General features: G+C 39.0%; 1 protein-coding gene across 1 annotated transcript in view; it reads right to left on the bottom strand.

Annotated features, from left to right (window-relative positions):
- Positions 1 to 783: 783 nt before the first annotated feature.
- The window catches only part of LOC134665704 (uncharacterized), a 223661-nt gene continuing 199461 nt past the window's right edge, over positions 784 to 24983 (bottom strand). Inside the window, exon 6 of the mRNA XM_063522663.1 lies at positions 784 to 805. The gene's annotated coding sequence lies outside the window, so the exon portion shown is untranslated. The remainder of the gene's footprint in view (positions 806 to 24983) is intronic.

Below are 24983 nucleotides of genomic sequence, written 5' to 3'. Positions count from 1 at the left end.
TGGGTTAACGGTTTAACCGGTTAACCCCGGGTTAGTGTGGTACAAAAGGTGCTTAGAGATTCTAGAGCGGCCGTAACCGTGAAGGCAGGAAATTAGAAGGGAACAAAAGATATGGCCCGGCGTGTGTAACTCGTGACGGAAGATTTGGCCGTCGCGCGGATTTTTACTTTTACACAAATTATAAAGGACAAATCACATTAGAACGGTCCGGGTCTGAGGCCTTCGACACTACGGTCGGTCGGTCGATGATCGGTGAGTACGTAATGATCTGATGATTTCTATAGAAAACGAAGAGTCACAGGCCTTGGTTCGAACCCGGACCGTTTTGGCGTGACAAATTCTGTGTTTTTTTTTGTTTTTTCAGTCCGAAATCCGTATTTTTTTTAACTAATTTTGTGCAAAAGTAGATAGGTACAAACTGCAAAGTATTTTGTATAACATCTCAATGTATGTTTTTGCTATCTGCTTTTAATATCTAACATTTTCATACAAAAGCTTCCGTGTGCAGAACAATGGAAAGTTTTAAACACAAAAGCCTTCATCAAGTGTTCCCGAGAGATTTTAAAATAAAATACCATGATGCAAAACGTGGAGCGTTTTCCAAAGTTTTGCATTTTTGGTAGTTTTATGAACATATCAAAAAAAAATAGTAGAGTCAGACCAAGAAAAATCTGCAGCGGATTTGATTAACTACGCAGTGCACGTGTTATTTTAAACGTCAAACTTCTATGAAATTATGACGTAGATAATAAATAATACGTACTGCGTGGGCTATCAAATCCGCTGCAGACTTTTTTTGGTCCGACTCTAGGTACTTAATACGTTCAGTATGGCACAGGTCAAATTGACTCTTGTACAAGTATGGTAAACTTAAGAGTCAACTTTGCCGTACTAAACAAATTTAATATAAAAAACCGGGCAAGTGCGAGTCGGACTCGCGCACGAAGGGTTCCGTACCACAATGCAAAAGAAACACAAAAAAAAGCAAAAAAAGAAACGGTCACCCATCCAAGTACTGACCACTCCCGACGTTGCTTAACTTTGGTCAAAAATCACGTTTGTTGTATGGAAGCCCCATTTAAATCTTTATTTTATTCTGTTTTTAGTATTTGTTGTTATAGCGGCAACAGAAATACATCATCTGTGACAATTGCAACTGTCTAGCTATCACGGTTCGTGAGATACAGCCTGGTGACAGACGGACGGACGGACGGACGGACGGACGGACGGACGGACGGACGGACGGACGGACGGACAGCGAAGTCTTAGTAATAGGGTCCCGTTTACCCTTTGGGTACGGAACCCTAAAAAGTTAAAAAATCAAATTTAATCGCGTTAGACCCGTTCGTAGCGTTAATCATTTATTTTCCCTTCTAAATCCTTTTTTATTCAACAGATAATATGTGACGTTCCACGGCAAAAGTTACCTTATGGCGGCTGGCGCTTACGTCGCATAGCGCCGCAATAATATTCGAGCGGCGTTAATAATAGCGTAAGCGCCAACTGCCATAAGGTACCTTTACCTGTGCGACGTCACACATCTGCTGTATATATTATATACCTACATTACAAACTGAAATGCCTACAGTACATAACAACATAATACAAACATATATGTAGGCATTCGCATTCAATTTCGGCCTATGAAACCATTCCAATCCTAATAGAATCAACGAAAAAAGTATCAAATGTCACTCTCTGTAACAAAATATTGATGTAGCTGGGACCGCTTCATGATATAGCCGCCATAGTAGAGGTTAATACAGTAGGACAACATTAAACCACCCTGTTACATACTAGGTTTCTGAGCAATTATTCATTTCAGGTTAAAGTGATAACGGTACTCATGACTTTATCATAATGATAGACACGAATAAACAAAAAAAGAGAAAACAAAATATACCTTAAGCGAAAATTAGCCCCGCGTTTCAAGGCTCGGAAACCGGTTAAATTTCCAAACCGTTATTATGTACTCGGCGCAAAACCCTTTGATGTTGGTTTCATGCGTAAAACTGTTATTTTTAAACCGGTTTTTAGGAGAATATTTCCATGAAGTTCTTGTCAAATTAACCGGTTTAGAACAAAAAAACCAGTTCCTTCCTATGTCGTTGTCTTTATTTGGCCGGTACACTACCAGGCCGGCCGGGCGTTTAGTCACTCGTTGAATAAACTGATTTATTAAGGTTTCAATAAAGTTCTTAAACCGTTCACGTTCTTATGAAAGTTCGGAGGAAAACCAAAATAAACGCTATTTGCCGGTATTTTTAAATCAGTTCCGAGTCTTGCTGCGTTGTCGATACCTAGTTACATCACTGGCTCAGTGACCCAAAGAGGATCTTGGCCTCTGACACAAGAGAGCGCCATTCTGCCCTATTCTGCGCCACTTCACGCCAGTTGGGTATTCCGAGGGCGGACAGGTCTTTTTGGGCTTCGTCACTCCAGCGGTATCTGGGACGCCCAGACGGACGTTTTCCGCCCGGGTGCCCCACATACGCTCTTCTCACAGCACGATCCTCCCCCATCCTCTCCAGTAGTTACAGCTTTCTTTTTCTACATGATCCGGCCCTATCCACGTAGGGTACCCGCGAACGGCAGGGGTATTTCAAAACCATACTACTGTTTTAAAGTCTACTATGTTTCGGTCACTGTGAACATAAAACACCAAATCGCATCGGGTTTCAGGGTGAGTCATAAAAAGTTAGCAATATTGATGTTTGCGGACAGACAGACAGCCATAAATCATAAAAGAGTAAATGGTTTACCGGATTCCGAACAGAGGTCGTGTCTTAGCGAGTAAAACATCTTTTAATTGGCGAATAATTAATAGTCTTTGTGAACGTTTTTTAATAAAAAAGTGTTCAAGGGATGAAGAATAAGAAGCGTTTCTAATAAGTATTTTTATTTTACTTCCGATGGAATAGATTTGGAATATGCGTTTAGTTTGTATGTTTGTTTATGTACAGTACAATATGTCAATATATATTAACATTTATCTCCAAAAAGGATCGACGTATTACGTCTCCTATTAAATATATTAAAACGGGACACTTATAGCATAAAATTAACCTTACTACAGAGCAATTCGTGTTATAATAAATGAATGAAAAAAACAACGAAAAATTCTACCATCTACTCACATCTGCATGATTATAAATAAATGAAACAAAAATACCCGTCCCGAGCTTGGTCTAGACCAAGCTAGAATGGTTTAGAGAGTCTAGACTCTAGACCATTCATCAACTTTTCTTCTATTTCTTTAGGTACCTACTAATTATCCAAAACAGCACATTTTTTTCCTTGCTGTAAGTAATTCAAATTCCAGCCTAATATTAACTAGACGTGTGCGCCGATTAAAAAATGATCGGCGGCGGCGTTTGCTAAGATATCGGCGGCGGCGGCGTGTTTTCGGCGTGAAATCGGCGTGACCTTGACTTTCAGGTTTCTTAAGAAAAATAATTAATTTGTTGTTTTTCTTGAAAATTTGATGCAATGCAGGTTGCTGGTCAGTGTAGCTGGTCATAGTTTGAATATGCTGAGTAAAATAGGGGTTTGGAAATGAATATAGGATAGGTATAATAACTTGATTTCCCTAGTGAATGGCCTGCATTAAGAGGTTACCTCGTCCCAATGACCTTCGATCCGATCCGTAACTCTCCGTTATCTCAAGCTTTCCATGGCTTATACTATTAAAAATCAAAAATTACGTTTTTTAACAAAACAGAACTCCACATATCCTTGAAATTTGCTAGACATAGTGGACTGCTATGGTTTCTTTTTAATGGTTTTCTTGTCGTACAAGCACCAGGCTCACTGTTGAGGTTGAAGTTTTCTCATTGTTGAGGATCGCGACCACATGTAACATGTAATTGTCTCCATTTCGTGCGGTCATAGGCCGTATGAACTGCACGGTGCAAACTGCCGCAAGCCGACCTCTTTATAGCGTTCGACCATCTAACACATGCTCCAACTCGAACACGTTTGCCATTCATTCGGCTTAAATTCATGTGTTTCTCCACATCATGGGTTGGATCATATGTTCGAAGAATCTAATAGGTCACACATGGCATGCCGGGAAGAGCTGAGTGGCGATATAGAGCGCTCTGAGAATGGAGGGGTTTGTTCTTCTAGCTGTCCAAGGCAGCATTCTTCGTTCGTTCGTTAACAGTTGACGGTGAATACTTAGAATTACTCAGTTACTTTATTTGGTGTGTCAAATAGTTTCTGAAACTGGCTATTCAGTTTCATTTAATTAATGATTGATGTATATTTGACAACTGTACCATAAATATTACAAAAAAATCCATATTGTAATCAAAAAAACAACTTGGAATAGCTAATTAACAACACTCAAGGTCACGCCGATTTCACGCCGATCATTTATCGGCGGCGGCGGCGTGGTCAAAAAGCCCGGCGGCGGCGGCGCGCCGGCGCGGCGCACACGTCTAATATTAACCCTACTCGACACAAATCAATCCAAATCATACAAATCGATTAGTGTTATAATGAATGAATGAAAAACCAAAGAAAATGTTTACCCCCTCCACTATAAAATCTACTCATACCTGCATGATTATTAAAAAAATTTTCTTCATTCATCAACTTTTCTTCTATTTCGTCAATAATAATCCAAAAGAGAACATTTTTTCCTTACTTTAATTCAAATTGCAGCATTCAACAGATCGATTCGTGTAATAATCAAAAAACCAACGAAAAATTGTACCTTCTCAAAAATTTCCACTATAAAATCTACTCATATCTGCATGATTATTCAAAAAGAGAACAAAAATACCCGTCCCTGGCTCGGTCTAGTCCATTCATCAACTTTTTGTTTGCGCTCGCTGATTACTTTAATTCTTGTTTGCATCGTTAGTAAAACTTGACGTTTCATTTTGAAACGTAAAAAGATTGTTCCCCTCTTAATTTTGTTGTGGAAACTGTTTTTGCGTTATCTTTGTGGATTTGTTGTGAGTTTGTGGTATTATTGGGTTAAAGCGCTTGGTTGTTATGTTAGGTATAGTAAGTACATTATGATACAAGCGTGTTACGTTGGTCATTACAATCAAGGCTATAATATTGTGTAATAAGTAAGTCGATGTGTGTAATGTCCTAAGCACACGTTTTTCATAAGACATTTTTCAACACACTATTAATTAAAACAGTTAATACTCGTAAAAGCAAGCAAGCATGTATTCAGACTTAAGCTTTATTTTTGCGTATTTTATATAAATCAAACGAAACACATACATACTAAATAATTATGTAGTAACTACTACCAATGAAACTATGTAGGCATATCAAAAAAAGATTTGTTATAGATTTGTTCTTACTACAGAATAGAAATAAAAAAACCGGGCAAGTGCGAGTCGGACTCGCGCACGAAGGGTTCCGTACCATAATGCAAAAAAAAAACAAAAAAAAGCAAAAAAAAACGGTCACCCATCCAAGTACTGACCACTCCCGACGTTGCTTAACTTTGGTCAAAAATCACGTTTATTGTATGGGAGCCCCATTTAAATCTTTATTTTATTCTGTTTTTAGTATTTGTTGTTATAGCGGCAACAGAAATACATCATCTGGGAAAATTTTAACTGTCTAGCTATCACAGTTCGTGAGATACAGCCTGGTGACAGACGGACGGACGGACAGCGAAGTCTTAGTAATAGGGTCCCGTTTTACCCTTTGGGTACGGAACCCTAAAAAACAGACATTTAAAAGCCTCAGAATTCTTAAGAAGTAAGTATATTTTAATATAGTAAGTATAAAAAAAAGATACTTAATCAAACGCATCTCACTTCTCACTGGGCCAGACAGATTTTAACGAGACTCAATCAACCAAGCAAGTAAAATTAAAAATGGCGATGGTTTTATATTCTAGAAAATTTTTCGACAAGCTTTTGACATGACAGACGATCAACCACAATAGAAATATTCAACAAAAAATACCCTTCAATTAGAAGTGATATAAAAAATGTGAACGATCAGCTTTTTGGGGAATAAATAAAATTAATTTTATCATGTCATACATTTTGCTTTGTGTTTTTGAAGTAGTCACTACTATATAATTATTAAGTGAAATATCAACCTTCTCACTCGAGGGTTTCGTTAAATTCTATTTATCCATGATATCTTTATCGATTTCGTTGTCTAGTACCCACACCACAAGCCTCGTTGTCTAGTACCCACACCACAAGCCTTTTTGAGCTTACTGCTGTGGGGCTAGGTCGATTTGAGTACGATTTTCCCTACATATTTTATTATTTATTTATAAAAGTAATGACGACTGATACTAGGAAGATATATTTAAGTATATGAACAAACAGGTCTATCGCGATATAATTTTATTGTTTTTACCTTAAATTCCGACCTTTCAGCAGCAGACTTCCTTCTTTCCGTGACCTTGCAACTCAGCTGAAGCTTCGGAATTTAAGGTAAAAACGATTAAATTATATCGCGGCAGACCCGTTTGTGTAGTTAAATATGTGTACAAAAGGCGAGTTTAAAACCAGGAAGACATTTCCAGAACACTCGTCAGCAAAGAAAAAACTTCCAAGCTTTTCGCTTCTCGGTTCTGCTTAGTAAATGGCATACAACAGCTTCGCTGCATCTGACATTCCGTTGAATTCCGACAGCATGAATTAGCCGGCGCCGGCGAATCATTTATCAACGGGGGAAATAAGTAAACACAAGTAAATAGCAAGCTCGCGTTGAATCCACAATTAGCATAGCCTTCTAAGGCCCAAGGTACTACTTATAGTACTTCTTCAGTTCGATGAAATTTAAACCATGTTCGGTTGGAACAGAGTTGCATTTCTTGTTTCATTAATTTTACAAACAAATAAAAATCAACTCTAATCCCTTAGGATATAGGTTTAAATTTCAGTGGCAAATTTTGGGGTTTTCATTTGTATGGCTGGGCCTTATAGGAGGATAAAGCGGTGCTTCGGCTGCTTTTTTTTTACATTTACGTAATGTAAAAAGTTGTATGTTATATAATGTTTACAAAATAGTAAAACTGATATTGATATCCATTTTACATAATAAAAAAAAGTCTTCAATTCCCTTGAGACTGTACCATCAATAGTTCAATAAGCTAAGAGGATACTGAAGGTAATTAACCTATTCATGAAGCAGGGTCAAATTTAATCTCAATCAACGTTTGAACGTCACTGGAGTCTATGCCAGGGCTCGGAACCGGTATCGGTATTAAAATACCTGTTAATATCGTTATAAACCGTTATATTATTTCGTTAATCAAAAACCGGTTAATTGATTGAACGCGAACTAACCAATTTCGTTCGTCCTTACCGATAAGGAGATGGAACGAAATTTTATGGTTCGCGGATAAGGATAACATTTCGACCAAAGTGATGGTGTCATTATAAATTTAATTATTGACGACCAGTCTGACCTAGTGGGTAGTGACCCTATGAAGCCGATGGTCCCGGGTTCAAATCCTGGTAAAGACATTTGTGTGATGAGCACAGATTGTTCTTGAGTCAAAAATACCGGTCTCCGACCTCTGCTACCAACCATCGATTTGGTTAGTCGGTGTATTTTCTGTACCGGTTCCATTATCTATTCTGGATCGTAAAATCCCCGGAAACCTATGTGACTATTCCGTTTTATACCCTTAAATAAATAAACCAAACGCGTGTTACGAGTAACCGAGGGTCAAACCCATAGCTTAATGTCACGTAACCACAGATAACTTGAAAGAAGGCCTCTCCTGACTTGCCAATGAGGAAGTGGAACCCTTCGTGCGCGAGTCGACTCGCACTTGGCCAGTTTTTATACATATTGCCATATTCGAACGTCAACATATTCACAAGAGACGACACGTAATACTAGATCCATTCTAGATACGTTATAGTTTAGATATCAACTAGTTCTCTTTTGCAGCGCAATTCGGGCAACCAATGTCACTATTACGTTAGATAGAGTACCTAAGATATCTATTAGATGCGAATTGGATCTCTAAGTCATATCCTGTGGAAATCGTTCAAGAGTATCTCCAGAATCGTGCAAATATCAAATTTGACAGGTTAGAACTTAAACATATCGTTATCGTATCTTGGTGATGACTAAAACATATCTAATAGATGTCTATTTCGAAATCCGAATCGGGCCCATACTCTGCCGAGGATAACGCCTATCCGTAACAAGGGTATATCAAGTAAGTTCGCGAACTTCGCCCGTAAACTCTACGGAACCAGGTGAACTTAACTTCGGGGTTCAAGTGTAAAGTACCTGCCATAAATCACGTGATGAGATTTTAGGAAACTCTTTTTTCGCGGATTCTGTATCGCAGTTAGGTCAATAGAAAGAAGAAAGAAAGAAGAAAGAATATACATTTATTTACGTCAACCAACCAGTTACATTACAAATTTTATATCGACATAGGACCCCCACTCAGCGTAATGCTACGACGGTAAGCCGCAGCGCTGATTTTCGGTGGGGACTTAACTTATCACTAACTTAAAACTAAAGTTGTAACAATACGGGTACGTGTGGCATACGGATAAGGTGGCAGGCCTGCACATTGAGGGCTGAGGCCCTGTTTACACTTTGATTAGTCTTTATTGCGAGTTCTTACATAATATATGCTACTTTCTACTTGCGTTTAGTGGCAAATGCATACTCACAAAAAGCATGAATCATTTATCCTTCTCACAAAGCCCATTATTCGGTGATTTTATGCAATATGAGTTTTAATTTTACCGAAATTATACGATAAATTGCTATCAAATCTCAGAGAAGGAGTTTATCAATTCTGTTGTATGTTTTTTTTTGTATAGAACTCTTTTCGAAAGTTTTCTATAGTAATAAAAGTTTTTCTTAGAAATAATGTTTTTCACCACACCAGCTCGGAAAGGCTTACTTTGTACTTCGAAAACGAATAGCAAAGTTGCATTTTATCCACATGTGAGGCAAAGCAATCAAATGCAAATTTTGAGTTGTTTTCTTATGTTTGCTGGTAGAATTTACTTTTAAATGATGACTTTGGATGATAAATATTTAATAACATTCATTTGGATTTGATTTGGTTTGATTTTGTTTGATATTTTACATTTAATATTTGCTTCGGGTTGGTGTGGTGAAAAATTTTGTATTTCACTCGGGGGCAAATTTTGTTTAACCGCTCGTGCTTTGAAACCCTCGCAACGCTCAAGATTCCTTTTTTCGAACCACTCGCTACGCTCGTGGTTCAATTTTGGAATCTTTCGCTTGCTCGGGTATCAATATTAGCACGAGCGGTTAAACAACAACTTTGCCCCCTTATAAAACAAATAACTATTGTACACCTGGGTGGCTGGCCTTAAACAATTCCTTCAACCCCATTGTAAATTTAATCCTTTGAAGACAAATCGTCGTGAGGAAACCTGCATACATCCGCGAATAAATTCAATGTATGTGAAGTCCCCAACCTGCATGGGGACAACGTGGGGACTGTAGCCCAAACCCTCTCGTGCTTGAGAGGCCTGTGCCCAGCAGTGGGACGTATATAGGCTTATTATTAATATTAAAACAAATCAACATAAAGTTAAATTTTTTAGTAGGTATCATGGTGGCAAGAAGATAAAAATAGACATCACACGTAAATATCTTCGCAAATTCGCGATTGCCCCACGTACGCAATCGTAATAACGCCAGTGTTGCCATCTCGGATTTTGAAAAAATGCTAGACTAATAGATTATGCCACAATTATGCCAAAGATTTTTGAAACTCCTATGCTAAAAAAATGCTAAAATACCACTTGAAATTAGACACTTTAAAAAAACACACTCTTTTTTCAAATTTACCACCTTTTTCTACTGACAAGGTCGGCTTGACCAACTTTATACAGTCCGTTGACGTCCATCCGTCCACAAAAGTCAAAATTCATATGAAAATATGAACCACATAAGGCGATGGGTGTATATTATTGCTGCCAAGTTGGTGCAAACTTGCCTTAGACTATAAGACTAAATTATGCAAAAAAATATGCCAGATGCTAAATGGAAAATTTTGGTGCCAAAGCTAGTGAAAATATGCCAGATCTGGCATCATTTATGCCAAGTTGGCAACACTGAATAACGCTGACTGAAAATTCAGCTTGAGCTTCCAAACGTTTGAGCAGCGCTCGCAGGATCCTCTTCCTCAATGCAAAGGCGGATAAATAAAATTACTGACGGCAAAGGTGCTATTTCGAATGCGTCCCGAATAAAGGATGACTCGCGTTAGACCGGGCCGGGTCCGGGCCTGAGCTTCCGGGGCATCGTTTTCTATGGAAAGGATCACGTGATCACTTGTCATGGTGAAAAGTAAGCGCCGGTAGCTCCGGACCGGACACGGCCCGGTCTAGCGTGAGTCATCCTTAAAATGACAAGGAGAATCAATTCAAAGCCAGTACTGCGGAACGCTAATTAGGGTTCCGTACCTAAAGGGTAAAACGGGACCCTATTACTAAGACTCCGCTGTCCGTCCGTCAGTCTGTCATCAGGCTGTATCTCACGAGCCGTGATAGCTAGACAGTTGAAATTTTCACAGATGATGTATTTCTGTTGCCGCCATAACAACAAATACTAAAACGTACGGAACCCTCGGTGGGCGAGTCCGACTCGCACTTGTCCGGTTTTTTTTAACTTATAAAATTTGGAACTAATAGGCTCGGTTGCACTCGCGCAATAAGAATGTAAAGGCTGGACCACACCCCATGCAACTTTCGCTCCAGGAATTTAAAAGGCAGAAATCTCAGGATTGCCAGGCATTGGGCATTCTCACTTAACTGTTTACAGTCTGTGTACAGTCGCCATCAGATATATCGGAGCGGCCGAGTTGCTCAAAAATATCTGAACAAGCACTCTAACGCCTTGACAATAGAGGCGTTGCTCAGATATTTGTGAGCGCCTAGGCTGCTCCGATATATCTGATGGCGACTGCACCATTAACGGCCGGTTGGCAATCGTCACTAAACTGACGGAAGACTGACTTCTGACTGGAATGGGACGGTTAGACGTTTAGAGTACAAGTTAAAATGAAAATGCCCTTTTATGGATAGCTCGTTTGACCTTAAATTGTTATCTAAGACATAATACAGTTTAAAATAAATCATGATAATATTTTTAATAACCTTGAAGATAAAGGTTTATGTCACAGAATAAATAATAGTACTAGGTACAGAAGACTCACTCTCTAACAAAACGCGTCTGTCACGATCAGCACAGATATGGCCGCTAGGTGGCGACAGCGCCACGCGCGGCTTATGGCAAACCCCAAAATTGGGGTCGAACTGATGTACTTTTAGCTACCTGTAGGAAAGCGACGAAATCGCGGAGTGAGCTACGCCTAGTTATGTACGGATAGCAAAATTTTAAATTTATGTAAAGACATAAAACATTTCACCCCCGGCAGGTATGTTTCGGCCTTTACCCCGTCGGCCCAACGCAAGAGTCACGCGCACCTAGTAATGGATTACGTGATCTTTTCACCGCCGATACCTCCAGTTCCCATTGTAGTATGTTCACTGGCAGTAGTGGCATTATTGCATTGGCATTGCATTTTTGACTCGCTTTAAATTTTCGATGGACGTGAGGTTGGTTTAAATGAGGTGAATCTTTTGCATTAAAGTTTAAAATCTATAAATAAAGTGACATCTATTTTGGCTTCGGAAAGGAAATATTTTGGAATATTGTACTAGACACTTTCATACATTTTTTTCGTCGGATGATTGTGATATTTTCACTGCCCATACTGACCGTCCCATTGTAGTATGCCACTGGCATTGCATTTTTGACTGGCTTTAAATTTTGGATAGACGTGAGGTTGGTTTAAATGAGGTTAAATATTTTGCATTGAAGTTTAAAATGACGTTTATAATGTTGGCTTCGGAAAGGAAATATTTTGGATTATTCAAATTTCTACTAGTTAGATATAAAAAACAGAGAAAAAAGAGAGAAAAGAGGGGCAGAAGGAAAAAAAAATAACTTGGATGGATAACCTTAGGAGTTGGACGGGAATCGACGCTGCCACGCTAGACAGAAAAGCTGCAAATAGAGAAGAGTTCTGGACTGTGGTAGCCGACATCCGTAGAGGATATGGCACCTAAAGAAGAAGAAGAAGACTAGATATAATTCCATACATTTACATATTCTTCATCGGATGTTTGCTATCTTTTGACCGCCGATACCTCCCGTTCTCATTGTAGGTAAGTGTTTTCACATGCGTTGCATTTTTGATTCGCTTGTTGGATAGACATGAGGTTTATTATAATTAACTGCCTTCAGTAAAATTTTCAGTTCAATTTCCAGCCTATAAATATGTTTTCACTAGATGCCTTTCCATTTCTTTTGATGGTGTTTTGGTTCGTGTTTCTAGAATTTCTAGACCTCTCACTTCACTTTCAAGACCTCTCCTTCCCATGATATGATTTGATGATCTCCTTCCCATGATGGACATGAATTATTTAAATGGAAGTTCATTCTACTAGGAAACGAATCAATCAGAAACACTTCAAACTTAGCAACCCTTACTAAATTATGCTACTTTGAGTCCCCAAAATCATCAAACGTAATCTAATCAAACTCAAATAAGTTACCGTCAAATGGATATCAAATTTGATCTCATGAATTGGTTATCTCCATTTGGACAATTCACTGAAGAATTTCTCTTGAGCCAATAGAATCAAGTACCTACTTCAGGAAACTTAAATGTTGACTCAATTTATAATTTAACTAGTCTAAGTACGATGTCATTTGGAGGCCACGTTTGGAGGCTTATTTCGATATATTTTTCTAATAGCTCATACCCGGGTATGTCCTTAAACTACGTCCAAGACCACCGGTGGACGGGCAGCAGCGTCCCTCAAATTCGGTGTACTCGACTGCGATCGCCAACCCGCCTGCCAAGCGTGGCGATTATGGCATTCACCCCCCATAACAAGGGGGAGGCTTATGTTCAGCAGTGGACGTGTTATGGTTGAGATGATGATGATGAATAGCTCATGTGCCCGATTCGAACTTTAAGATACGTCAATTAATAGATTAGATGTGTCAGTGTCAAAAGTGAAGTTTTCCTTTGAGGAAACGTCACATTTGACACTTAAATATCTAATCCATATTGTTTCTAGATCTTTTAATTGACGTATCTTAAAGTTCGAATAAATGCATTGTAATACTCGTATGTTTTAATTAACTGTGTGAAGCGAGGTCTTAGAGTAATATAGGTGAGATAGTAATCAAATCTTTCATTATTAAATTTCGGTGTCACAAATAACTATCGGATGGTATATTGAGTATTTGTTGGAGTATCTTGAGGATCAATCAGGAGGGTATCAAGTTAGGAAAATTGAATGGAAGTAGATAGTTAGAATAGGTACTATTTAGTGGCACACTTTTGTACAAGATACAAAAGAAAAGAAACATAATAAAATACATAAATACATTAATATAAAATAAAAAAAAAACCAATTGATTTAATGTAGAGGCAGATAGCCGGTCTTATCGCTAAAGCGCGATCTCTTCCAGACAAGTATTATAGGTAATGCAGTTTATTAATTTATCTGGATTCTGTTCAAGGCGATGTGCTAGGTACTATAATTGTTCCTTCTCAAACGTCATCTTTTAAATGCCTAAATTATGCAAAGTCAGACTTAAGAGAACTTTAAGTGGAACAATTACTTACGCGAAATTAGTCGACACGGAGAAAATGGCAAAACTTGCAAGCACATGTCGGGACCACTTTTAGTATTTAAGTGCTTTCCTAATTTCAAACTCGTTAGACAGTGGAGTTAATTTGTTTTTAAGAGTACTCATTTTAATGTGATGCTTGCAGTCACTTTAAATTTAAGTTGGTTCACAATTAAAAATTAACGTCCCAATTCGAACAATTCTTCTTCTATTCTTTATATTCGGTGTAGCAATCTCTAACTCGTCCGGTCCTCTGCCAATTCCTTAACCTTCTGGTATGACACGACCTAAACCTTTTCTTTTATTTGGTTGAAATAATTTATTCTCGGTCTTCCTCTTCTTCTCTTTCCCTCTATTTTTCTTTTCTCTTTAATCCAATCTATAGTTCGTTTTTTTTTAGCATTAGAAATAAGGTAAACAATTTTGGTGGTCTTTTAGTTGAAAAACACATTTTAAGTAAGAGAAAAGAAATAAAGGCCAAGCAATAAGAACGCATAGACGGAAATGCTAGGAACACAATTTTTGACCCCGTAACTTTGTTTGGACTAGTTAGGAGGTGAACATATCAAAAGTACCCGACTGTAGCCATTGAGACGGGGGAAGAGGGGGGGTAAGAAGGTCCCTTTTTTCTCGGTTTTTCACTTAATTTGCATTTCTATAACTTTTTCAGAGCATTCGTTGCCTGACCTAAGAAGATACTTTTGACCGTAATGATATCAACATAAGAAGTAGCAGTAGGCGTGGCTCACTCAGCAATTTCGTCACGTCGCTACAAGTACATGCGGCCCACACTAATTTTGGTGTCTAGCAGTAGTAGTTGTCGCGCATCGGTATGGAATAATGGACGCCTGCTCGCTCTGCTGCTCTTGTATGTCTCGTAATAGACGGGTTTTGTTAGAGAGTGAACCGTCTGTACCCTATTAGTACTATTATTTATTCTGTGGTAGCAGTAGGTATGCAGGTTTCCTCACGATGTTTTCCTTCACCGAAAAGCTAGTGATAAATATCAAATGATATTTCGTACATAAGTTCCGAAAAACTCATTGGTACGAGCCAGGATTTGAACCCGCGACATCCGGATTGAAAGTCAGACGCCATATCCACTCGGCTACCACTGCTTCTCTGCTTCATCTGCGAAGAAATTCAAAGGTGTATGTGAAGTCCCCAATCCGCATTGGGCTAGCGTGGGGACTATAGCCCAAGCCCTCTCGCGCATGAGAGGAGGCCTGTGCTCAGCAGTGGGACGTATATAGGCTGAAATGATGATGATGATGAGCAGTAGGTATCATTATATAGATAGTAGTTACTGTGCACATTTTGCATTAAATTGCGAAAAACAAGCACAAGTCAGTCCCTTTATTTTGCAATCACGTTGCCTTGCAATTTCATGGAATCTTATTTCTAACTTAACTACTCCACTTTCTTAATTAATAAGTATGTTAATTAGAGTCTTTGCGCAAAGCAACAAGCTAGAAAGTATTTTCCAGTGTTACGTTTAAGTTATTTTTAATGTAAATTTATTTCGATTTTGTTCCTGTTTCTCTTCTTTGGAATTTCTGCTGTTGAGCGGTTTCCATATACTTTAAACTTATTATTTTTGGTCTTTTTGTGTCTATTTTCGACCGCTACGATTCTCTACTTGGTATAATTAATTAATACATTTATGAATGATTGATTCATTCAATCAAAAAATATTTACAACAAGGACTCCACTGTTGCCATCAAACAACCCAACTCTACATAACATTTATTTACCAATAACAAATAAAGTGATAATAAAAACTCTACATATAATATCTAAGTGTGTATGTATTCCGAATCATAACCATTATAATTAACCAACCGTCAGTTAAACTTAATAATACCAAGTTAATAATCTAACGAATATATCTCACAATGATTTAGCAGTTTAAACCAAGACAGAATATTACCCCAGTTAGATCGTCTGAAGTGCGAGACCACGTTATAAATGTTATAATTAGTCACTCATGAATCATACAAACATCCTGTGAGACTGAATATATATAAAACTATCGCTGACAGACAAAATGACCAATTATCTACCTTACGGCAATGAGATAAGGTGTGTTAATGGTTAATAAAGTACGTTGTTAGTACATAGAATTTATACGGCATTACGAGCGACAGGGATAGAACACTCCGAACAAAAAGCAAAATTTAATGGCTCCGCTACACTTGAATCTGGGCGTAAACTTTCCTTTACGCCAAAAAAAATTGGCTTTCCCATAGAAGACCTCGACATTCACTCGACCAAAATGTATGAAACGGCCGAAAAAATTTTGTGATTTCGGAGTTGGTCCCATAGAAAATGTTGTTCAGTATGACCTACCTAATCACCTCGCACAATATGGCTAACGGTCCAAAAATGACCCTCTTTGTCCGGGTCGTTAACATTTACTGTTTTGTCCAAAGAAGGGACCTTTTTCCAAAATGTCTATACCCTATGCATAGTTTTATATAAATAAAAAGTTGCGTTCGCAATAAACACCTTGAACTTCCTACGATTACTATCCACCGATGGTTACCTACTATAAAACAACTAACTATCAAGAACAGTCGGTATAAAATACTATAATTTCGCCAAATACTTGTCAAACTGCCAATATTACTAAAACATAATTTTTTGGCACAAAAGGAAACCCATTCACGCGCGACCGTGATCTGCGATTACTCCCCGACGGGTTTACGGCTAATAAATCTGCTGCGGATAATTTCAATTTTGCGTTTTATTGTTGCTAAATTGGAAACGCAACGGCTTGGAAGACGGCTCTGTTTCGCGGGTAATCTATGGTCCGCTTTGTGCTTTTTAAATAGATGGTAAGTGCAGTGGCGGATTTGCAGTCTTTGCCGCCCTAGGCCCCAAGCCTTGTAGCCGCCCCTTTCTCAGCATCAGTACCCATCATATTGACTACACTTAGATCAGGCAACGAAAAGATATATTATAGAGGGAAATGCTTGGAACACATTTTTTACTTAGTAACTTTTTTGGACTCGTTAGGAGGTGAACATATCAAAAGTCCCCTTGAGCGGAGGTAGGGGGGTTTGGTTTAATGGTCACATTTTTCGGTTTTTCGTTTATTATATCTCAGAAACTATACGTCCTTGTGACATGATCATAGGAACATAGGTTTTATGAAAAAAATAAGCAAATACTTATTCATTTTATCTGACAGTTTTACTAATAACATTGATTTTTATGTAGGTACCTACAAAAACATTCAAAAAATCTAAAAACGAAAAACATAAAAATTTATTTGTGCCTATTTTCTTGAATAACTGCTAAACTATTTACCCTAAAATTATAAAAAAAAAATTTGAGATTCTTACAATGATCTCTTTGATTTGATATGTAACACGATACACATAGTTTGAAAAATTATATTTTTAAATTTTCTCATTTACCTCCCAAAAATGGCCTCCATATTTAAAATTCATTTATTTACGTTACTCGTCCATCTTTGGGTCACAAACTTACATCATCAATTCATCATCATCATCATCTCAGCCTATATACGTCCCACTGCTGGGCACAGGCCTCCTCTCGAGCGCGAGAGGGCTTGGGCTATAGTCCCCACGCTAGCCCAATGCGGATTGGGGACTTCACATACACCTTTGAATTTCTTCGCAGATGTATGCAGGTTTCCAAACTTACATATATGTGCCAAATTTCAACTTAATTGGTCCAGCAGTTTCGGAGAAAATAGGCTGTGACAGAGGACAGCCAGACGCACGAGTATAAGGGTTCCGCTTTTTCCTTTTGAGGTACGGAACCCTATATACGGGGAACAAGGCGTGAAGGCGTCAACAATATGCGAAATCGACGCCACACTCGCGTTCGCGTCTTGGCGCCGCGATTCGCGCACAAATGTGGAGGGCCCTCCAGATATCGTAAAAATTTTAGCTTGTAGCAAATTTAACCAACTTTCATTCTGTGTAATGATCATGTCGTTAGAACACATAGTTTCCGAGATCTCTCTCTCTCTCTCTCTCTCTCTCTCTCCTCAGCATTATTATTGCCATCTGATTGTGGGGTCTGCTTTCCTGGTCTTTTCTCTCCACTTCGCGCGATCGGACGTGTCGTCTATTGAAACATCGCAGGCCCTCATGTGTTTTGCTATGGTGTCTGCCCATCTCATCTTCGGTCTTCCTCTTCCTCTGGACCCGGCAATGTTCAGATCCATAGCAACATTCCCGATGTACTCAGGAGCTCTTCTTTTTACGTGCCCAAACCATCTCAGTCGGCTCTCTTGTAGCTTATCGGCGATATCACGTACTACGAGGCTACCGCGAACGTACTCGTTGCGTATCTTATCGAGCCTCGTTACTCCGCACATCCACCGAAGCATCTTCATTTCGGCGACTTGGACAGATCGGACATGGCTCTGCGTCCTAGCCCATAGGTCAGAACTGGTCTTATTATGCTCTTATAGACTAGGCCCTTAAGCTTCACGGGCATCCTCCGATCACAGGTAACGGCAGTGACTTCCCGCCACTTCAGCCAGGCAGCGGCGATCCGGTGCTGCAAGTTCACCTCTAATTTTCCTGAGCTGTGCACCATGGTACCTAAATATCTGTATTCGTCACACCGAGTGACTTGCTGTCCATCGATAACGAGAGGGTCTTCAAGCTGGTTTGGTTTGGTAACGCATAGTTTCCGAGATATAAGCGAAAAACTGAAAAATGTGACCTTCAAAACTCTCTCTTCCCCAAGGGCTACGGCTGGGGACTTTTGATATGTTCACCTCCTAGATATTCCAAATAAAGTTAGGTACAAAGTCAAAAATTCTGTTTCAAGCATTTCCCTCTACAGGTACCTTTTTTTGAGAATTCGTTGCCTGGCCTAATTTTGAGTTATCTTTTTTGTCACAATTTGCCGCCCCTAATATCTCGCCGCCCTAGGCCCGGGCCTACTGTGCCTTATGGGAAATCCGCCACTGGGTAAGTGTATTTTTACGTACTTTACAGGGTCTATATTGGGTCGCATGATTTGATTTTATTTTATTTTTATTTTATTTATTAGGAGAACAATAGAGTAATAAGTAATTGATTGTACTAATGTAGTGCTACGCATAATATTATGCGATAATCAATTTTACTTAGTTAGTTAGTTATTAGTATTAGTTAGGCGAATTTTACGGTTTAACACAGTTTTTAGTCACTCGCGTGACATGTTTCGGAGATTCTAGGTCTCCATTTTCAATCAAACCAGGGTTATAACCGCGAAAATCGAAGTTCGCAAATTGCGGGGATTTTTCACTGTCACTCTAATTACGCCTTCGTTGGAGTAAAAGAGAAAGATCCCCGCAATTTGCGAATTTCGGTTTTCGCGGTAGCCGCTCAGTGACCGCGCGCCGTACTGCTTGCTGCAAGGCGCGCGACCGATTTGGGGGATATCTTGCGCTGTAGTTGTCTTTGTTTCGATTTGCTTTATGGGAGTTTTCAAAAATCGATCTAGCTAAATCTTATCGATGGGAAAACGCATTTTTCAGTTTTCAATACGTTTTCCGAGCAAAGCTCGGTCTCCCAGATATTGACAATAAATTGTTCTTTACAGATAAACATAATGAACTTTATAAACATTCCTAAAAAAACGGGCAAGTGCGAGTCGGACTCGCGCACAAAGGGTTCCGTACCATAATGCAAAAAAGGCAAAAAAAAACGGTCACCCATCCGAGTACTGACCCCGCCCGACGTTGCTTAACTTCGGTCAAAAATCACGTTTGTTGTATGGGAGCCCAACTTAAATCTTTCTTTTATTCTGTTTTTAGTACTTTTTGTTATAGCGGCAACAGAAATACATCATCTGTGAAAATTTCAACTGTCTAGCTATCACGGTTCGTGAGATACAGCCTGGTGACAGTCGGACGGACGGACAGCAGAGTCTTAGTAATAGGGTTTTACCCTTTGGGTACGGAACCCTAAAAAATGCCCGTACCAAACTCTGAGTTGCTCTCTGAAGACAAGGGTACCGTATACCATAATCCTGTTAATAGTCAGTAAAGCGACTGTAACGTCGTACCCCAAAAATATTACAGTCGTGTACGAAGTTTTGATCCGTAACAACCGCTATTTTAAGTACAATTCGCCCATTTCGGGGTTTAACGCTGACATTTATGACCAAAGTTCGCATTTCGGACGTAAAATTCCATTTTTTTCATTTTTCCCTTTCATGCTTGATTTGTAGCAGGAAGTTTTATCGATTTTACTAAATTGCCATTTTTTCTTTTGTTTTAAAGGAAACATGTTAAAAAAAGCGCTTTACTTTGAAAGTCTTTGTTGGAATTAAATGGAACTTTTAAAAGGCTACAGAAGTCTGCTAATTTAATTTATTCTGTTTAACTAGAATCTTAAGGTCTGAAGAGGCGTCTTAAGTATTTTATACAATTCGTTTAACTTTAAGGGCCACTTGCACCATTTCACTAACCCGGGATTAACCGGTTAAATATGGAGTTACCATGGTTACCGGTACAATTTGACATTTGGTTATTAGGTTTAACCGCTTAACCCCGGGTTAGGGGGATGGTGCAAGTGGGCCTAAGAGTTTTTCAACTCACACTCACAAGCGGCCCAATTCGTACAAAGCTTATATTGCTTATAAGATGTCACACCGATACGATAGTAGTAGTAGTAGTAGTAGTAAAACACTTTATTTTACAAAAAAACAAAACAAAACAGGAAAAATAACATTCGTCATTAGTACAAAGGCGAACTTATCCCTTTAAGGGATCTCTTCCAGTTAACCTTTGAGGAATTGATTTGAGTTACGATAACGATCTGTCAGTCTCAACTGATGCTGATATTGCTAACTGTAAAAAAGGTATTCCTAAGGTCCTAGATTCTAGGACCTTAGGAATACCTTTTTTACAGTCACATTTACAGTTACATCTAGGACCTAGATTAATACTACTAGCTACTGTTCCCGACTTCATCTGCGTGTAATGATGATGATATTGATGATAATTCAGATAAAAGATAAAAAAAAGTCTATTCAAGTAGGCATATTACAATGCGCTTATGAACGTCAAATAAACCTTTACCGGCTCCAACCGTACACCTCTGCCCCGAAAATCCCCCCTCAATTGGAGGAGGGTATCCCAATATGGGACCAGCAACAAACTCGGCGGGACACATCTTCTATAAACATTATTACATCTTATAATTAACATGCATTACGAGTAATTAAGAAAAATACAAAACTACCCTATGTTCTCCCCGGGCTTCAAACCATAGGTTCTATAGTTATAACAAAAAACGTCTAACGGCCCGATTCGAACTTTAACATACGTCAATTAATAGATCTAGAAACGATATGCATTAGATAAGTCAGTGTCAAATGTGACGTTTCTTAAAAAACCGGGCAAGTGCGAGTCGGACTCGCGCACGAAGGGTTCCGTACCATAAAGCAAAACAAAAACGGAAAAAAATGCAAAAAGAAAACGGTCACCCATCCAAGTACTGACCACGCCCGACGTTGCTTAACTTTGGTCAAAAATCACGTTTGCTGTATGGGAGCCCCACATAAATCTTTATTTTATTCTGTTTTTAGTATTTGTTGTTATAGCGGCAACAGAAATACATCATCTGTGAAAATTTCAACTGTCTAGCTATCACGGTTCGTGAGATACAGCCTGGTGACAGTCAGACGGCCGGACGGACGGACGGACAGCGAAGTCTTAGTAATAGGGTCCCGTTTTATCCTTTGGGTACGGAACCCTAAAAAAGGCACTTTTGACACTGACACATCTAATCCATATTGTTTCGAGATCTATTAATTGACTTAAGTAGGTATCTTAAAGTGTAAATCGGGCAGCAAATCGATTCAGTGGTTTAAGCGTGAAGAGGTAACAGACATACAGACAGACAAACAGACATACTTTGCATCTATAATATTCAGTAGGTAAAGTATGGAAGAGCGCTGGTGGCCTAGCGGTAAGAGCGTGCGACTTGCAATCCGGAGGTCGCGGGTTCAAACCCCGGCTCGTACCAATGAGTTTTTCGGAACTTATGTACGAAATATCATTTGATATTTACCAGTCGCTTTTCGGTGAAGGAAAACATCGTGAGGAAACCTGCATACATCTGCGAAGAAATTCTAAGGTGTATGTGAAGTCCCCAATCCGCATTGGGCTAGCGTGGGGACTATAGCCCAAGCCCTCTCGCGCTCGAGAGGAGGCCTGTGCCCAGCAGTGGGACGTATATAGGCTGAGATGATGATGAAAGTATGGATATAGTAGAAATATCCTGTTCTTGCGGCCAGTACGAATCTCTTTAATTAATCCGAAATTAGCCGGGAGTGGCCGGGACTTGATCCCCGGAGTTCAAATAGATCAAAAGCTTCATACAGTTTCCTATTTATAAAGTCAATTATCATTTAATTAAACCTTAGCTTGGATCTCGAATATTCTCTGGGATAATAAATGTGGTTTAGAACTTTCAACTATCACAAATATATTTTCATAGACTAACATATAATTTTAGAGGAGATGGCGAGATGACCTGGACAGCTTCCTGAACAATTGGCCGGAGGAAGCACCAAATCGGGAGTCGTGGAAATTAAGGAGAGAGGCCTTGGCCCAGCAGTGGGACACTCAAATGGGCTAGAAAAAAAAACATATAATTTGTAAAGCTAGCTCGTTCGTGAATTAATTTGTGTAATTATAATGAGCTAGCTAATTTGGTTGTCTGTGTTTGTAACTTACCTCAGTGGCTTCCCATCGTCATGCCAACGATTGCGGTTGTCACGTTACATATAACTGTGCGAACTAACAGTAATGTTAATATAATTAGCAACAATCTTAGCTGCGGGTGAAGCATATTATAGTATTTTGTGTAACAGGTATACAGTGTGTTTTCAGAAGCAATAAATTAAACTGTAGGCTGTACTCCTCAAACTGACCAACATTTGTTCAGCAACTTTTAAAAATGATGAATCCTTTAGACTTCTTCTTTTTCATACAAAATAAATATTGCCTTGAGGTGTACAGCCTTCAGTTTAATTTATTGCTCCTGTTACAAGAAGCACCCTGTATAATAAGGTTTTTAAATTTAAGGGCCGAAGTTACAAAACGAAACAGTGCTGTTAGGGAATTATTTATACAATATTATGCAACTTTTGTATTTTTTAATGATGTCTTCTAGGCAAAGATCTACATACAAACCAATATTATCATGATATTATTAAAAATTTTAGGTGTTTGCTGCTGTCTTAGAAAAAATTATTGTGTCAACGGTCTTAAAATTCTCCGGCCTATCTTTACAAAAGTCACCTTCGTTTCGTTTTCATCGGCCCTTGAATTTTAAGAACAAAATACTATAAAAATAACCTTGTTATTGAGAAAAAAACGTGTTTATATTTTTAAACACGCTCGCTTTTACTGCCGACACTGCCGCCCCACAAACGTCTGTCTATTCAAGTCAATGAATCCCACTTTACCTCAAAATGTTCTGCAGGTCCTTTGTACAAACGTGAGCACAAAAGTACCCATACACCCGAGTTGATTAAGGCACAATTAGATCGTAATCCGGCTGAGCGAAGTTGTCAATGGGATTTTAGAACGATTCGGTTCTTAGATGCATCATGGAGGCGTTTGTGTTTAGCTAGCGGATCCGAAAGGATTAAGTAGGAGTATATAAATACACTAGCTTTTGCCCGCGACTTCGTCTGCGTGGAATTAGTGACAGCAGCTAAAATAGGTATAGCGCCTGGATAATGCTAATAGCAATCATTCAATTCGCGCATTGCATACTTCAATTATTAGGCGATTAATTAAGACGAAACAGGAGCTGAGTTTTAAATATTATAGGTAAATATACCCGTCTCGCTAACGGAAGCGGCTCCTAAAACTAGTGCGATAAGGACAAGGCGAAAAATCCCGCGTAAAAATCTCAAAAATCGAGGTTTCGTACTCAACTGTTTCCTCCTCCAAAACTTAACCAATCCTAACCAAACTTGGAAATCTAAATGATTATAAAATTATCTGTGTCGGACCGTTTTGCTTTTTTGGCTAATTGATATCAATTTTGAATACTACGCCTCTCATTGCGGCATAGTCATTTAGGCCATTTTGGCCATTTTTGAAGGGCTCTAGCGCCTTCAAAAACGAAAATATCAAAAAAAGCGAAACGGTCCGACACAGATATTGACAATATTAATCTGTGTTGAAAAAATCATTGCTCTAGCCTAGCATCAAAGCCCACGGAGGAAACAGTCGCGTACGTTTGTATGGAGATATGACAACTCCTGTTGGCTCTTAACTGTTTCATTTCCATCCCCCTTTGCACTTTTTTCAGGGATGATTTCCGACATAAAAACTATCCTATGTCCTTCCCTAGAACTCAAAATATTTCTACACCAAATTACAAATAAATTCGCGTGGAGAAGAGGTAACGCAGCGGCTTAAGCGTGAAGCAGAGGTAATAGACAGACAGAGGTAACAGATAACAGGGGACGAAACTGATCCTTTCGGACGTTCTCGGCTCCATTCGGCTCAGCATTTCTCCGAGCAATTATTAGGGTTGACACAACTTGACGTCCCTTTGCGTGTAGGTACGAACACGGATAATATGATGACTTTTTACAACCCTAAATAGCCGAAAGGGATAGTGCATTACATTAGAAAGGCACAGCATCATTCGTCCCTGAATCGCTGTCAAACTTCGGTTTTGTAGGAGTAGGAAGTTCCTTTTCTGTACCTACGGTAGTACTATTACCTACTTATTCTGTGCGTATAACTAGTTTGTAAGGTTAAATGCTCACACAAGAAGACATTTATCATTTCCACCGTCTCGTTTAAAGGCAACTTTCCAATAAAATATACGCACGAACGGCCCCACTGAAAAAAGTCGACCTGCGACCTGGCACCACGTCAAAGTTATAAATTTTCAGTTACGATGTTCTAACTTAATAGCGTGGAGAACGTTCAAGCTTTATTGGGTTTTGGAAAGTTTATTTTTATGGTTTTCACTTTCAACACTTTTGGAGTTTTAAAAATGCAGTTATTCTGCTCAGCGGTTGATTGAACTATATCCCTAGTGTATTTCATTCGATATTAGCGTGACGTGACATACGCATTCTTCAAGTCTCATTTTCTATGGGATTTTGGGTTTCCAAAACGCCCCGCTTGGCGCGCTCAAAATTCCATACAACGCAAATGCGTACGTCCGTCAGGCTATCGAATTAAATATACATTAGGGGTTCTGTAAAAATACCTGTCTCCAAATTTTAAATAACTACTAACACCATAGGTACTTTAGACTAGGGTTTAATCTTAAAATACAAGTTTACTCTTACAATATTG

This window comes from Cydia fagiglandana, chromosome 7 (genome assembly GCF_963556715.1).
Source record: "Cydia fagiglandana chromosome 7, ilCydFagi1.1, whole genome shotgun sequence".
NCBI classification, from domain to species: Eukaryota; Metazoa; Arthropoda; class Insecta; order Lepidoptera; family Tortricidae; genus Cydia; species Cydia fagiglandana.
The sequence above is the reverse complement of the archived record's forward strand: the minus strand, read 5'-3'. Positions and strand labels throughout refer to the sequence as shown.